The sequence below is a fragment of the Elephantulus edwardii genome, unplaced genomic scaffold (assembly GCF_000299155.1).
Source record: "Elephantulus edwardii isolate Elephantulus edwardi_28Jun2011 unplaced genomic scaffold, EleEdw1.0 scaffold00050, whole genome shotgun sequence".
In the NCBI taxonomy this organism is placed as follows: domain Eukaryota; kingdom Metazoa; phylum Chordata; class Mammalia; order Macroscelidea; family Macroscelididae; genus Elephantulus; species Elephantulus edwardii.
This window is the reverse complement of record NW_006399800.1, coordinates 18,875,493-18,891,616: the sequence shown is the minus strand read 5'-3', so window position 1 is coordinate 18,891,616 and position 16,124 is coordinate 18,875,493.

The window sequence follows — 16,124 nt, the reverse complement described above, 5'->3', positions numbered from 1 at the left end:
TTTTCATATAAAATTCATTAAATTTAAAGATTTTGCCTTTGTTAGGGACTAAATCTGCTCCCCAACTTTATGTTTTTCATTCTAGCATGCTCTTTCAAGTTGCCTTCTTTGTGGTGATATGTTTACTGTTCATAATTACTTTCTTGTTGTTTTTATACATTGACTTTGACTTTGCCATGTAGATGGGCAGGAATATGCAAATAGGACATATTAGCCCATCCATAAAGGATATTCATGAATCCACAAGAGGATTGGCTATCTCATTAATCAACAAGGGGATTGGCTAGTTTTACCAATCCACAAGGGAATTAGCTAGTCTTTCCATTAAATAGAGCAGATCCAGAAGCAGAAAGGAGAAACTTCACCACCAGAAAAGAATAAGCAAGAGAATGCAACTCACCTTTCGGGACCAGAAAGTCTTTGCCAGCTATGCTTACAGCGGCAGCGGCGGCCGCGGCGGCGGCAGAAGCAGAGAAGAGCCCTGACACAAGACTGAGCTGACCTTGGGACTGCCACTCCCTTATGGAACCAGAGTTAAGAGCCTTTGCCAAACTTTACTGGACAAATGGAGGGGAGGTAAGTAGAGCCACAATTTTGTACCACTTTGTAACACTAGCCTAAAGCCATGAGGTTCAAGGATAACAAGTCTACAAGCACATTTAAGTAGCTGTCCTGACTGTATTCTGCTACTAACCTGGAATATAACCTTTTGACTTCTCTAGTATGGTTCAGTGTGGTCTGTGAGCTATCACATAAGATTTGGACCCAAAAGCAGTAAGATCAGTATTGAGATAAATAGAAAACTATAGGAGTGCGGGGGATATGTTCTTCATGGGAATTGGTTTTATAGTCTTGATGCTGTTGACAGTGACAATTTCCCTCTGTGAAATTGGTGAAGGTAGGTTATGGCCATCCCCATGAAGCCCTTTCTCTTTTTACATTTGTTTTTGAGCTGTGATAAGAGTTGCTGAACATAGAAATTTCATAAGACCCAGCTATTTCACTGCTTGGAATATGTCGTTGTTGTTAAGTGCCCTTGAGTCGCAGGCGACTCATAGCGACCCTATGAAGGAGAGTCCTCGACGCTTGGTTGTCTTTCATCCTCTCTCCAGGTTCATAGGGTTTCCAGAGGCAAGCTGTTATGCAAGTGGATGCCACTCCTCCTTCTAAGCTTGTTTTAATCGGGGAGCTCCACCCCACTCTGTCCGCATTGGGTGACCAACCATTAACACATTTGACACATCAGTGTCACAATGTTCAGCCTCACAGCAACCACAAGTTACCACTGTACAGCAACTTGTACATCAGGGCTATACGACTTAGAGGAATGTCTTGGAATATACCCTGAGAAAATCAAAACTGAGGCACAAACGGAGATTAGTACACCAATGTTCATAGCAACATTATTCACCACGGTAAGAACATGGAAACAGCCCAAATGTTCAACCACAATAGAATGGATTGAGAAATTATGGTACATTCACATGATGAAATACTACACAACATACAAGAGCAGTGATTTTTAAAATTACTACCTAACTTGAGAGGGATGGGAGAGCATTCTACTAAGGGAACTAACTCAGTACCATAAAGACAAATACTACATAAGCCCATTATTGCAAAAATATATCTAGTAAAACATATATGAGGATCCAAGGAATGGAGGGTGGGAGCAGAGTGGTGGGGATGGGTGGAGTGTGGGGGTAGGGTGGGGTTGGTAATCAAAGGGTCAATTTTACGGGTGGAGGGAAGAGCTTGTTAAAGGAAATCAGAAAAATCTAGCATGAAAAGCAATGTATACAAACTTTTTAAGTAAACTAACTCGATGTTATTATGTGCCATTGAGTCACTTGTAACTCATAGTGACCCATCCCATCCTGTGCCAGTCTCACTGACTCTCACACACACCTACCCTCATTGCCCCAGTCACTGTATCAATCCATCTCATCCAGGATCTTCCTCTCCTGTGCTGTCCCTCCACCTTTCCAAGCATGATGTCCTTTTTTAAGGACACATGCCACATGCTCAAAGTATGTGAGCTAGAGCTTCAAAATCCTAGCCTCCAAAGAGAAATTTGGTTTCACTCTCTCCAAGAAAGACCTATTTGTTTTCTTGACAGTCCATGGTATGTATCTTCAAGACTTTTTTCCAGCACCACAACTCAAAGGTATCAATTCTTCTGTCATCCTTATTCATTGTCCAGTTCTCTGATGCATAGCATGTAATTGCGAAGACCGTGGCCTGAATCAGTAGCCCTTAGTCTCCTAGACTGACTTAGTTGCTTCTCAGTACTCTGGAGAGGTTCCTGACAGCAGTTTTCCCAATGCAATTCATCCTTTTATTTCCTGACAGCTGGTGCCAAGAGTGTTGATTGTGGAGCCGAGCAAGCTGTAATTGTTAACAACTTCAAAAAAATTTATTTAAAAAAAAAAGAGCTTACTGTGTAATACATATTCTTTATACCAGCAGCAGAATTCCTGGTTGGTAGAAATACTTAACAAAGTTCACTCAGAAGTCCTCAAAAGAAAGCCTGTGAATGTACCATAATTGCTCAATCCATTTGCTTGTGATTGGACATTTGGGTTGTTTCCATGTTCTTGCGATGGTGAATAACGCTGCTATAGACATTGGTGTACAAATCTCAGTTTGTGAATACTACGCAGCACATAGGAGCAACGATTTTGTAAATTATCACCTAACTTGGGAGGCACTGGAGAGCATTATGCTGAGTGAACTAACTCAGTCCCCAAAGGATAAATATTATATAAACCATTATTATAGAATGAGTATAAGGATCCAAGAAGGATGGGAGAGGTTGGAAGCAGAGCGATGATGATGTGAAGCGGTAGGGGGGATTAATCATGGGGTTGTACAATTTTATGGGTGGGGGGAGAAATTGAAAGAATCTGTTCTAGAAAGCAACGTATTCAATTCTTGTAAAAAATTGGTAAAAAAATGAAAAAGAAAAAAAAAGAAATTCATAGACTGGGGGAAAAAAGCCTGTGAGTCTACTTCTGAAGATACTAGCTGTTGAAAACCATGGTACACAGTTCCACTTTGGCACATATGGGCCACCATGAACAGAACTGGTGAAGCAGCAACTGCTGCTGCTACTAGCAGCATTAGTTTCACCTGGGAATTTTATAGAAATGCACACTCTTAGGCCCAATATCAGGCCTAGTGGAAACAAATCACATGTTAACAAGGTGTCCAAGTATTTCTGTAGCACTACTTTGAGATCTAATGGCTTCTAAAGCTGAAGCAGAAAACGGACTAGTCTCCTAAACCTTTGTTAGCCCTGAGGATAAGGCTCTGTGCTCCAGATGTTCTCAATTTCTATCTTCCAGGTTTCTTGTCATGTTTCCTGGTTAGACTTGATGATGTGCACTTCCATTAGCATTACCTAGTTTAACTCATCTCAGTATCTGTCTTTCATCTTTCCTGCCTATATTTCTTTCTCCAACTACCCACCTTATCCTTATGCTTTGCGTCCGCTGTCTGAGCCCTGACATATTATAAATAATTGTAAATGCATTATGTTTGGAGTACAAGGACTTATAACAAAGCAAATCAAAGATTATCAAACAGATGCATTATCATATCCTCAAACGAGACCAGAATGTTGGTCTCATTAGTTTCACAATGTGTATGATATCTCTTTCCCCCGCTCCTAATATAATCCATGCAGCTAAAACAGAAGCTGCCCACCAGCTGGGAAAATGTATGATGTAAAGCAAAATCAAAATATTATGATATTGAAGCTATAAAAATACATGTATAATTATGCTGGCTTGACTTTGCATTGGATTCTCTCCGAGGTAGAAAATGAGATCTCCTTCCTTTGATAAGGAGTAAAATTCCATTTTTATAGGATTTGTAACTGACATGCCAGTTGAATGATAATGAAAATTACTGGCACAAATGCAATGAATGAGACTAGGCGGCTTATGTAATTTTAAAATTCTGTTATAAATTCTGATTCACTAAAGAAAATGAAAAATACTAAAGTTATTATGGTTTGTCATAGTTTAAGTCAAGTATTATTTTTAAAATTTCCAACTTCTCTTTTTACAGAACACTAATTTAGATCATCTTGATTATTACTTATTATATTGAAGTATGACTTTACTTGCTTTCTTATGAAAAAAAGATACATTTCTTTTCCTATTGTTAGGAAAGGGTAATATACACATTGAGAGCTTTCTTTTTTAAAAAAAAATCCTAGAAAATTTATTACTGCTCTCCACACCCTTAGTTTTTTGGTATCAAAGTAAAATAATACACTTAAATGTATTTTGCACCATTTGACAACATTATGACAGCTGGAGAAGAGATTGAGATCATTTCAACAATTTCAGCTTGCTCGATCCACAGTCAACACTCTTGGCACCAGCAGTCAAGAAATCAAAAGACAAATTGCTTTGGCTGTCAGGGACTACTCCAAGGTTAAGGTGTGTCTGATCCAGGCCATGGTTTCGCAATTACTTGCTATGCATCAGAGAGCTGGACAATGATTAGAGCTGACAGGAGAAGAGTTGATGCCTTCGAGTTTTGGTGTTGGAAAAGAGCATTGAACATGGACTGCTGAGAGAACAAAGAGGTTTGCTCTGGAGAGGGTGAAACCAGGGTGGTCTGTGGAGGCAAGGATTTTGAAGCTTTATCTACTTACTTTGGTCATGTGGCCAGAAGGGACCAGTCCCTGGAGAAGGACATAATGCCTGGAAAATTGGAGGGACAAGGCAGGAAAGGAAAACCTTAGATGAGGTGAATTGATTCATTAACTGTGGTAGTGGTGGTGGTGGGGTAGATGTGTCAGAGACAGTGAGTCTGGCTCAGGATAGGACAAAGTTCAGAGCTATTGCACATAGGGTCGCTATGAGGCTCAAAGAACTAAAACTGTACATGAAAAACAACAATAATACAAAACTATGTGTAATTATTTAAATTTATTTAAAAATGTTTATACTTAATTCTTTTCCCTATAACTATTTTTTTCTCATGTAAGCAATATTACAGAGATTTCTTGAAACTTGATTGTTAACCATCATTATCAATGACATACAGTTAGATTTTCAGCAAGATACCCTGGTTGAGACTCAGATGGGAAATATTCAACAAGAAATATGATCTTGTTATGTAGTATGATTCATGCTGGCTCATTACCCATGTTTATGAACAGGCATATTAGAAAGAAAGCATTTCCTAGCTATCTGTTCCCAGAAGAGTGATACACTGAAAAACGGAGTGGACTGGAAGGCAGCTGACATTTTACACTTAGGAAGACAAAGAATTACTCAGAAGAGATGGAATTGGAGCTCAATGTTTGTTGTTTTGCTACTAAATCATGCATCAGACTCTAGGCACTTAATTAACCTCTGTGTACCTCATTTTCTTTTTATACAGGTAGGCCTCGACTCATGACAGGAAGTCACTCTTGATATGAAATATGGAAACGAACTAAAGGAAACAAAAATGTTTCTATATTTATTTGCTTAGACACTAAAAAACATTTTTTTAACATCTGCTTGTTTCCAGACAGTATCCATGACTTGACAAACCAGTTAATAATCTAAAGACAGTATCATGAACTTGAAAGCCAAGGCACTTGTGGAGCAGGAGAAAAGACTATGACATGCAGTTGTCTTTTATTCACTTGGTATGTCACCTAGCATGTCCACTTCATTAGTTTTCTTATCTTAAAAAATGAAACAATATTCCTATATGGCTAGCAAAGATAACAGCAAAATTTAAAAAGCTGTATAGACATTCTGTGGTAGCTGAGTGGCAGTAAGCTAAGCTGCAGTCCAGGAGGCACACAGATCGAGTTCACCACCTGCTCTGCGGGAGGATGGGCAGTCTCCTCCTGTGTGATTAACTGCCTCTGAAAACTCACTCAAGAGTCAGCTGTGGGTTGATTCTGACTCTATGGTACACAACAGCCACATACAGACATTATTCTATTATCTCTATCAACTTCAGTGTGCAAAACCTTAATGCCAAACTGACAACTAAAAGAATGACTATCATACTTTGAACTTTACTTTTACAGCTAGATAAAAACATATATGGGGAAGTAAAGATTATTGTAAATATTTTGCAAACAAAATATAATATAGAAATCCATAATCGGTCTGTCTTGGAGAGGGTGAAACCAAGTTTCTCCTTGGAGGCTCGAATTTTGAAGCTCCATTTTTAAGATGTGTCACAGGTGACTGAATGGCACATATCGACACAACAACGTGTGTGTGTGTGTATTTATTTACCACAATAAAACACAACCAAAAAATGCACGTGCTATTAATACCCTTCCAGACTCAGCTAGAGACCTTAAGGAAGCATTTAGAGCATTGAATAGACCTCTTTACCTCTAAGAGTTTATCTTCCAGTGTAATAAGGAGATAAACTCTGTTGTTACATTGAGGTAATTTTCATGCCAAATATAAGAACATATAAAGAGAATCAATATTATTTAGGGCTTAACATCCAGCCTACATGTTGAAAGTTGAAGATAAAAATTGTCGACAATATTACTTTGAGTTCAGAGAGTTCACAGAGAACCTTTCATACAAAAGTGCTATGAAAAAAGAACTAAATGGTAGAGACAAATGTGGTTAAGAGACAAATGCTGGCCAAGATTTTCAGCAAGCTCTATGCTAGTCTAGAAAATAAATTAACCTTGTTGTTGTTATGTGCTCTCGAGTAGCCTGCAACTCAAGAAAACCCTATGTATAGCAGCTCTGATCACTGCCCTATCTTGAGCCAGTCTCACTGATTTTGACACACCTACCCCCATTGCTCCAGTTTCTGTATCAATCCTTCTCATACGGGGTCTTCTCCTGTGCTGTCCCACCACCCTTCTGAGCATTATATGCTTCTCCAAGGTCCTCCTAGCCATGTGTCCAAAGTAGGTGAGACAGATTCTAAATCCTTGCCTCCAAGGAGTAACTTGGTTTCACTGTCTCCAAGAAAGACCTGTTTGTTCTCCTGGCCATCCATGATGTGTTCAATACACTTCTCCAGCACCACAACTCAAAGACATCAATTCTGTCATCCTTAGTCTAGCTCTCTGGTACATAATATTTAATTGCAAAGGTCATGGGTTATATCAGGTGTGTCTTAGTTTCTAGACTGACATCATTGCTCCTTAGCAGTGTGGAGAGGTCCCTGATATCAGCTTTCTCAATACAATTCATTATTTTTATTTCCTGACTGCTGGTGCCAAAAGTGCTGATTGTGGAGCAGAATGAGCTAAAATCGTTAACAATCTCTTCTACATCTATCATGGTGCTGATAATTGTCCCAGTGGCAAGAATCTTTGTCTTCCTGATATTAAGCTTCAATCCATTTAAGACTACAGTGCTTGACCTTCTGAAGCAAATTCTTCAGGTCTTCCTCAGATTCAGAAAGCAAGGTTGTATCATCTACATAACACAGGTTGTTGATGAGTCTTCCCCCAATTCTGATGCCCCACTCCTCTTCATAAAGTCCAGCCTCTCAAATGATCTGTTCTACATATAGACTGAAAAAGGTGTGGAGAAAGGATGCATCCCTGAAGCACTCCTTTTCTAAATTTGAACCATGCAGTGTTTCCTTGCTCTGTTCTGACAACTGCTTCCTGGTCTAAGTAGGTTTCAAATGAATACAATCAAGTGTCTGGGGCTCCCATTCTTCTCAAAGCTAGCCACAATTTGTTGTGGTCTATGCTGTCAGATGCCTTTGCATAGTCAATGAAGCACAGATAGACTTTCCTCTGGTACTCTTTGCTTTCAGCCAAGATCCATCTGACATTGCTAATAATGTCTCTAGTGCCACAGCCTGTTTTATATCCAGCTTGTATTTCTGGTAGTTCTCTGTTCATGTACTGTTCCAGTCATTTTTGGGTAATTTTCAGCAGGATTCTGCTTGTATGTGATATTAGTGATACTGTTTTATAATTTCCACTTTCTGTAGAATCACCTCTTTTTGAGATAGGAATAAATAGGAATCTCTTCCTGTTAGTTGGCTAGGAAGATGTCCTCCAGATTTCTTGTCACAACCTTGTGAGCGTGTTCAGAGCGTCTGTTTGTTGAAATATGTCAATTGGTATGCCATCATTTCCTCGGGTCTTATTTTTTGCCAATTCCTCCAGAGCAGCTTGAATTTCCTTCTTTCACCACCATTGCCTCTTGGTTATATGTTGTTTCATGAAATTCTTCTGTGTCAACCAATTCTTTTTGGTACAGTGACTCTGTATACTCCTTCCATCTTTTTAATGCTTACTGGAACATTTACTATTCTAGCCATAGTCTCCTTAAATATTGCAACTCGAGGCCTGAATTTGTTCTTCAGTTCCTTCAGCTTAAGAAATGCCAAGTGAGTTCATTTGTTGTTTCACATTGATCAATCCATGATCCATTTTCTTTCTTTCTTTTTTTTTACCATAAGCAGCTCCATGTCTTGAGCTCCAGTTTTGCTTTTCTTCCCCCTTTCCTCTTTCCTGTTGTTCTGGTTACTTTTGGGTACCATTGGGTCAATTGAGACCCATAGAGAACTCTTGTGACAGAGCATGCCATTAGATCTTCTTTCTCATGGAAGAGCTAGTGAATTTGAACCAACATTTTGATTAGCAGCCAGTTAACTTAAACCACCAGGGACTTTTATTCTAGCCCCCTAACCACTTATTAACTTACATCTTTATTCACTTGCCTATTTATTTATATTATGCAAGTGAGATCAAGCAATAGTTAACTTTCTGCGTCTGACTTCTTTCATCCAACATCATTTTCTCATGGTTTATCCATACCATAGTGACTAAGTGGGAAGAAATGGTGCTACAGCCCCACAGGCAGATGGTATGATGCTATCAGCTGCTCTGCAGGACAAAGAGGACAATCTTCTTCCATGTGATTAACTGCCTCTGAAACCCTGCTGGAGTATCAGCTGTGGATTGGTTCTGACTCGATGGGATACAACAAAAGAAACAACGAATAGTATATACGTCACACTTCATTTCTCATTCTAGTAGAGTAACCCTCCACTATATGTGTGAGTCACATTTTTTTCATCCATTCATCTGATAATGGGCATTTAGGGTGTTTCCTCCAGAATTTTGGCTATTGTGAGCAGTACTGCAACAGGTATTGGCACACAAGTATCTATCTGTGTTTCTACTTTCAATTCTTTGTTCCTGGAATGGAAAAGCTGGATTATATGAGAGATCGATGTTTAATTTTTTGAAAAAAAAAATTTAAGAAAGCATTCTCAATAATGCTGTTGTTGTTATTACTGTTGTGCACCATCATGTTAGAGCCTACTCATAGCTTATCATCCAGTGGGTGAGGCAGTTAATCTCACAGGAGGAGACTGCCCATCTTTCTCCTGTGGAGCAGCTGGTGGGTTCAAAATAGATGCCTTAGGGATTACAGAGCAGTTTCTTACTACTAGGCCACCATAATGACTGCACTATTTTAGAACCCCACTAGAAATGGATATCATTCCCAATACCTGTTTTCTATTTTGTTTTGTTTTTAAATTATAGCCATCTAATAAGTGTGATAGGTAGGGTTTTCAGAGGCCTGCTATTTCAGAAGTGGATGGCCAATCCTTCTTCCTAGTCTGTCTCAATGTGAATGTTCAGATTTAGAGAAGTAAGTAAGTAAGACCAGCAAGTTAAAGGTATATCCCTTATTGCGGAGTTAACTTTAGTGTCAGTGTTGTCGTCTGATACAGGCCATGGTCTTCGCAATCACCTGTTATGCATCAGAGAGTTGGACAATGACCAAGGAGGATAGAAGGAGAATTGATGCCTTTGAGCTGTGGTGCTGGAGAAGAGTATAGAGAATACCATGGACTGCTAGGAAAACAAACAGATTTGTCCTAGAAAGGGTTAAACTGGGTGGCTCCTTGGAGGCAAGGATTCTGAGGCTCCGTCTAACATGCTTTGGACATGTTGTGAGGAGAGACCAGTCCTTGGAGAAGGACATCATGCTTGGGAGGGTGGAGGGATGGCGCAGGAGGAGAAGGCCCTCTATGAGGTGGATTGATTCAGTGACTGGGATAATTGGGATGGGAGTGTCAGAGACAGTGCAATTGGCACAGGATAGAGTGGAGTTTAGGGCTGTTGTACATAGGGTCGCTATGAGTCGCAGGTGACTCGACGGCACATAACAACAACAACAAGTGTGAAGTGTTATATCATTGAGGTGTTGGTTTATACTCATAATGACTTGTAATGTTGGGCATCTTTTCATGCACTTGTAGGTAGATTGTAGATTTAAAAGTTAGGAAGGAACAAGGAATAGAGAAGCTCTGAGGGGAAAAAAAATTTAAGGGGCTAAGTGAAAGGAACTAGTAGATTTTCCAAACTAGAAATTGAGATTCATCAGTGACCTGACACCAAGTCTTAGACCCTTTTTCTTCTGGTTAAAGTCAAAACAAGAGCAACAATAGTTGCAGAAGAAGATCACTGAGACGAGTAAGTTAAATGTTAGGAAGTACTGAACTCAGTGCTTGACATGAAGTGGGCACCTTATAAGCTAACTTTTTTCCATCGTCTTCTTAATCAAAAGCTCTCTCCTTTTATTTAGGATCAGATGTCTTGGGCCTGCTTTTCCTCTGAAGTTGAGGGTTAAAGCAATGGCTGTAGGTGGTTTGTTTTGAAAGCAGAATGATGAGTTTTAATTAATATACTAATGATATTCAAAGACCATCTCACATTATCTGTTACCAGCCAGGTCTCTCAGTCCTTGGCTTTTTCTGTTCTGTCATATAAAGTATATGTCACTTTTATCTCTTTCTCTCCAACTAAAATATATGTGCGAGTGTATGTGTGTGTGAGAGTATATATATATATCTCCCCCTCTTGATTTTTTTTTAAAATCTTCTTAAGGGCAGGTTTGAAGCAGTGATCACCAATGATCAAAGACCAGAGAAGCTGTGGGATGAAATCATTAATATCTATGAAAAAAGCAAGAGGTCTATACAAAGATAGAGGGGAAAGAAAAAGTAAAAATTGATACTAAAGAAAACAATGAAAATGGTGTTAGGGGACGATAAGTCAAAACAAAGAGATACTGAAATAAGAGACCTGAACAGAAGATTTCAAAGGGTAGCCAGAGAAGACAAAGCAAGTATTATAATAAAATGTGCAAAGAATTGGAGTCAGAGAATAAAAAGGGAGGAACTTACTTGGCATTTCTCAAGCCGAAAGAGCTAAAAAACAAATTTAGATGTTGAGTTGAAATACTGACAAATGTAATAGACAAAAAACTAGAATAATTTAGGAAACATTAAAAAAAGAAAATGTAGGAATACACAAAATCACTGTACCAAAAAGATTGTAAGGAAGTATGATACGAAAAAGAGCCAATGGTTACAAAAGAAGAAGTTCAGGTTGTTCTGAAGACATTGCCAAAGAATGTGGCCCCAGGAAAAGATGGAGTATCTACCAACATGTTTTAACTAAGAGATACAATACTGGATGTACTTGACAGTGTATCTATGCCAGGAAGTTTGGAGGACAGCGTCCTGGCTGAGTGACTGGAAGAGATCACTATTTGTTCCCATTCACAAGAAAGGTGATCCAAGAGAATGTGGAAATTATTGAACAAACAAAATATTGCTACAATCACCCAAAATCAACATGGATAGGGAAGTGCCAGAAGTTCAAGCTGGGCTTAGGAGAGGCTGTGGCACCAGTAATATTATTGCTGATGTCAGATGGATCTTGGCTGAAAGAAGAGAATACTGGAAGAACGTCTACCTGTGTTTTATTTATTATGCAAAAATATTTGATTATGTGGAACACAGCAAACCATAGCTAACATTGATAAGAATGAAAATCCCAGAACACTTAACTGTGCTCAAACAAAATCTAGATCTACATTAAGAAGCTGTTGTCCAAGTGGAACAAGGGGACATTATTTGGTTCAAAATCAAGTACAGTCTGCATGTGGGGTATAACCTTTATTCATATTTATTTATTCTATATGCTGAGAAAATAATCAATGAAGCTGAACTCTATGAAGAATAATACGGCATCAGGATTACAGGAAGACTCATCAACAACCTATGTCATGCAAAGGACACAAATTTGCTTGCTGAAAGTAAGAAGAAATGGAAGCAACTCTCCACAAGTTCAAACACTACAGCCTTCAATATGTATTACATATCACCATCAAGAAAGCAAAGGTCCTTATCAGTGGATCAATAGGCAACATCATGATAGGGAAAGTATTGAAATTGTTAATGATTTCTCCTTACTTGGATCCATGGTCAACATCCTGGGTATTAGCAATCAGGAGGTAAAGAGAGACATTGCTTTGGAAAAAGCTGCAGCATGATCTCGCCAAAACGCTGAAGAACAAGAATGTCAATGAAGAACAATGATGAAGACCAAGGTCTGTGTGATTCAGGACAAGGTCTTCTCAATCACTTTTTATGTACCTGAGAGCTGGACATTGACTAAGGATGACAGAAAAAGAATCGATGCCTTTGGATTGTGATATTGGAGAGGAGTACTGAATATTCCATGGATTACCTAAAGAATGAACAGGTATATCTTGGAAAATATAGAGCCAGAATGTTCCTTGGAAGCAAAGATGGAAAAGCTTTGTCTCTTATACTTTGAACATGTTGTTAGTAGAGACTATTCCTTGGAAAGGTATGTCATGCTTGAGAAGATGGAGGGTCAGCAAAAGAGAGGAAGACTCCACAATGAGATGGATTGACAGTGACTACAGGAATAGGCTCAAGTATATGAGAGATAATGAGAATGGCACTAGATAGAACAGGATTAAAATCTGTTGTTCATAGTGTTATTATGAGTCCCCTAACGGCATGGCACCTAACAATAATAACAACAACAACAGCGCACAACCCCCCACACACACAATCTTTGCAGCAGTCATGACCATATTTCCCATGAACAAGTTGTCATGTGTTGATTTCTGTATTTTAATTAAATCTTTTTTCCCCTCCTTATTTTAACATGAATAAAACTTATACATTATGCAAAATATTAAAACCACTCTGGATCTTCTCAATTTAGTTTCTTTTTTAATTATTCTTAAATTGATAATTCTTTCTTGTTTGCTATTTTTTTGCTAGTGCCATTAAACTGACTCCAAGACAACTCATAGCAAATATGCACACAACAGATTGAAATCTTGTCCAATTCCATATAATTTTCAATCTCTTCTATACAGAGGCAAAAATGAGTATTCATAGAACTTAAGAAATAAAGTGAAAACACATGGACTGCCAAAAGAGCAAATAAAAATCTATCTTGGAGAAAATGCAACCAGAGTGGTCCTTTGAGGTAAGGATGGTGAAACTTTGTCTCACTTTGGACATGCTGTAAGGAGAGTCCATGGAAAAATTCTTGAGGCTGGGAAAGGTACATTGTTTTCAAAAGAGAAAAAGACCCTCAATGAGATGTATTGATACAGTGACTATGAGAATGGACTTGAGCATGACAGAGACCATGAGAATAGCACAGACGGGGCAAAGTTCTGATCTGTTGTTCACAGGGTCACTATAGGTTGTGTAGACTGGTTGCCTGGATTTAGTTAACAATCACCTGTGAGCTGTAAGCCTCTTATTTAAGTAGATCAGAACCTGGTATTCGAACCTTTGTATTTAAAAGTCAGTTGGGCCTTGACTAAGTTTCCACTTTGGAGGCTTATGTGTGAAGCAGGTGGATTCTGGTGGTTAGGTCCTCTCAATTTAGTTGAAGGTTGGGTGTAAACTGTTTGGTCATTTTATTTTATTGGCAATTATGTGTAGGCTGACTGGTCACTTGAATTTAGTTAACAATCAGCTGTGGGAGGGAAGCCTCTTGTTTAAGTTAATCATGATCTGGTGGGTGGGCCTTTGTAGTTAAAAGTTGGTTGGGTCCCTGGGTGTTACAGCACTGGTCTGTCAGTTTGCTATACTGAGACGAGTTGGGATTTCTGTGACACTGAATGCTGTGCCATTGGTGTGTCAAATGATATACTTGTTAACCATGGTGGACAGGGTTTGGTAGAGTTCCCAGATTAAGATAGGCTTGGGAGGAGCATTGACATCCACTTCTTAAACAACAGGCCTTTGGAAACTCTATGAACATTAGAGAAACAGTGATAGTTATAGAACAAACAGCATTAAGATCTTTTGGTCATAGGGTTGCTATGAGTCATACTCAGCTGGATGGTACTTTACAACAACAATAGGTGTAGTTTACTTGATGGCACCTAAAACTAATAACATATCAAAGACCCACTATCAAAAGAATGAACAAATCCATTTTGGAAGAAATGTAACCAGAATACTCCTACAAGTAAGGATGGTGAGATAGAGTGTGCTGTCAGGAGGGATTAGTCCCTGGAGAAAAGCATCATACTTGGTAAATTAGAAGATCTGCCAAAGTGGAAGAATCTTTAAGTAGATGGATTGGCAAAGTGGCTGTAACAATGGCCATAAGCAGAACATTAATTCTGAGGATGATGCAGGACAGGACAGCATTTCCTTCTGCTGTACATAGGAACTGAGTACCTGGTCAGAACTGATTCATTGACATGACATAACAACAACAACAACAACAACAACATCATGTCAGAGAACAAATCCAAACAAAAGGTTAAGCTTTACATAATAATTATGATTTAAACATCATTGCATACAATATCATCCGAAAATAAAAGTACTCTTTTCCACAGAGAAGGGATCCATAACCAAAAGGAATATTTATTCTGCTCTAGAATCCTGCAGTTCAAAAGCTAATAAAGAAAACTGGGTATCGTAACTTCTTCCCAGAATCTTTTTCTTATAGACTATCTAGAAATAATTCTTCCAAAATGGTAAAATAAATTATTGGTGAGGGAAAAAAAATGAAATTCTTAGACGCTAAGGAAAGGCAGCCTATTGAATAAGAACTTGAGAGGGTCCAGTCTGCACTTGAGGGCAAATTTAAAAATTAGAGTATTTGGGAGGATGACAGCTATCACGACAATAGTAAGCAATGTAGGGAAGCGGAGGCAGGGGGATACAAGCAAAAGAAAGGGAATTTACTGGGATCAACACTACTTAGATAACCTGACAAATTAAGATAAACTAAGATTTCATTCACTGATCATAAGTGGTGGTGGTGATGGTGGTGCTGGTGGTGCTTAGGTATCACTGATCGATCCTGACTCATTCCAAGATAATCTCCATCCCTGCATCCTCCTCATAGACACTACTTCATTTAAGCCTACTTTTGCTGTCACTATACCACAGTACCAGGTATATCATTGCTGATGTCTGATGGATCCTGGCTGAAAGTAAGGAATACGAGAAGAATGTCTATTTGTGCTTTATTGACTATGCAAAGGCATTTGACTGTGTGGATCGTCACAAGTTGTGGCTGACAGTGAGAAAAAATGAGAATCCCAGAGCATTTGATTGTGCTCATGAGGAACCTATCCCTGGAGCAGGAGGCTGTTGTGCAAACGGAGCAGGGGAGCATTGCATGGTTTGGAATTGGGAAGTGACTGTGGAAAGGCTGTATTGCCTCTCCATACCTGTTCAATCTATATGCTGAACAAATTACCTGAGAAGCTGAGCTCTATGAAGAAGAATGTGGCATTAGGATTGGAGGGAGACTAATCAACAACCTGTTAGGCAGATGACACAACCTTACTTGCTGAAAGTGAAGAGGACTTAAAACACTTGTTGCAGAAGATCAAGGAATGCAACGTTCAGCATGGATTGCATCTCAATGTAAAAAAAAAACAACAAAAAAACAAAAAAAAACCCAAAAAACAAACCAAAAACCCAAAAACAAAGCAAACAAATCAACAACAAAGATTCTTACCACTGGACTGTTAGGTGAAATCATGATGGATGGAGATGAGATTTAAACTGCCAAACTTCATCTTGCTTGGATCCACAATTAACACCCTTGATACCAGAAGTCAGAAAATAAGGAGACAAATTGCCCTGGGAATATCTGCAGTTTAGGACCTTTCCAAATTATTGAGGAACAATGATGTCAGTTTGAAGACAAATGTGCGTCTGATTCAGGCCATAGGTTTTCTGATTACTAGCCATGCATCTGAAAACTGAGCAGTGAATATGGATGATAGAAAAAAATAATTGATGCCTTTGAGCTGTGGTGTTGGAGAAGA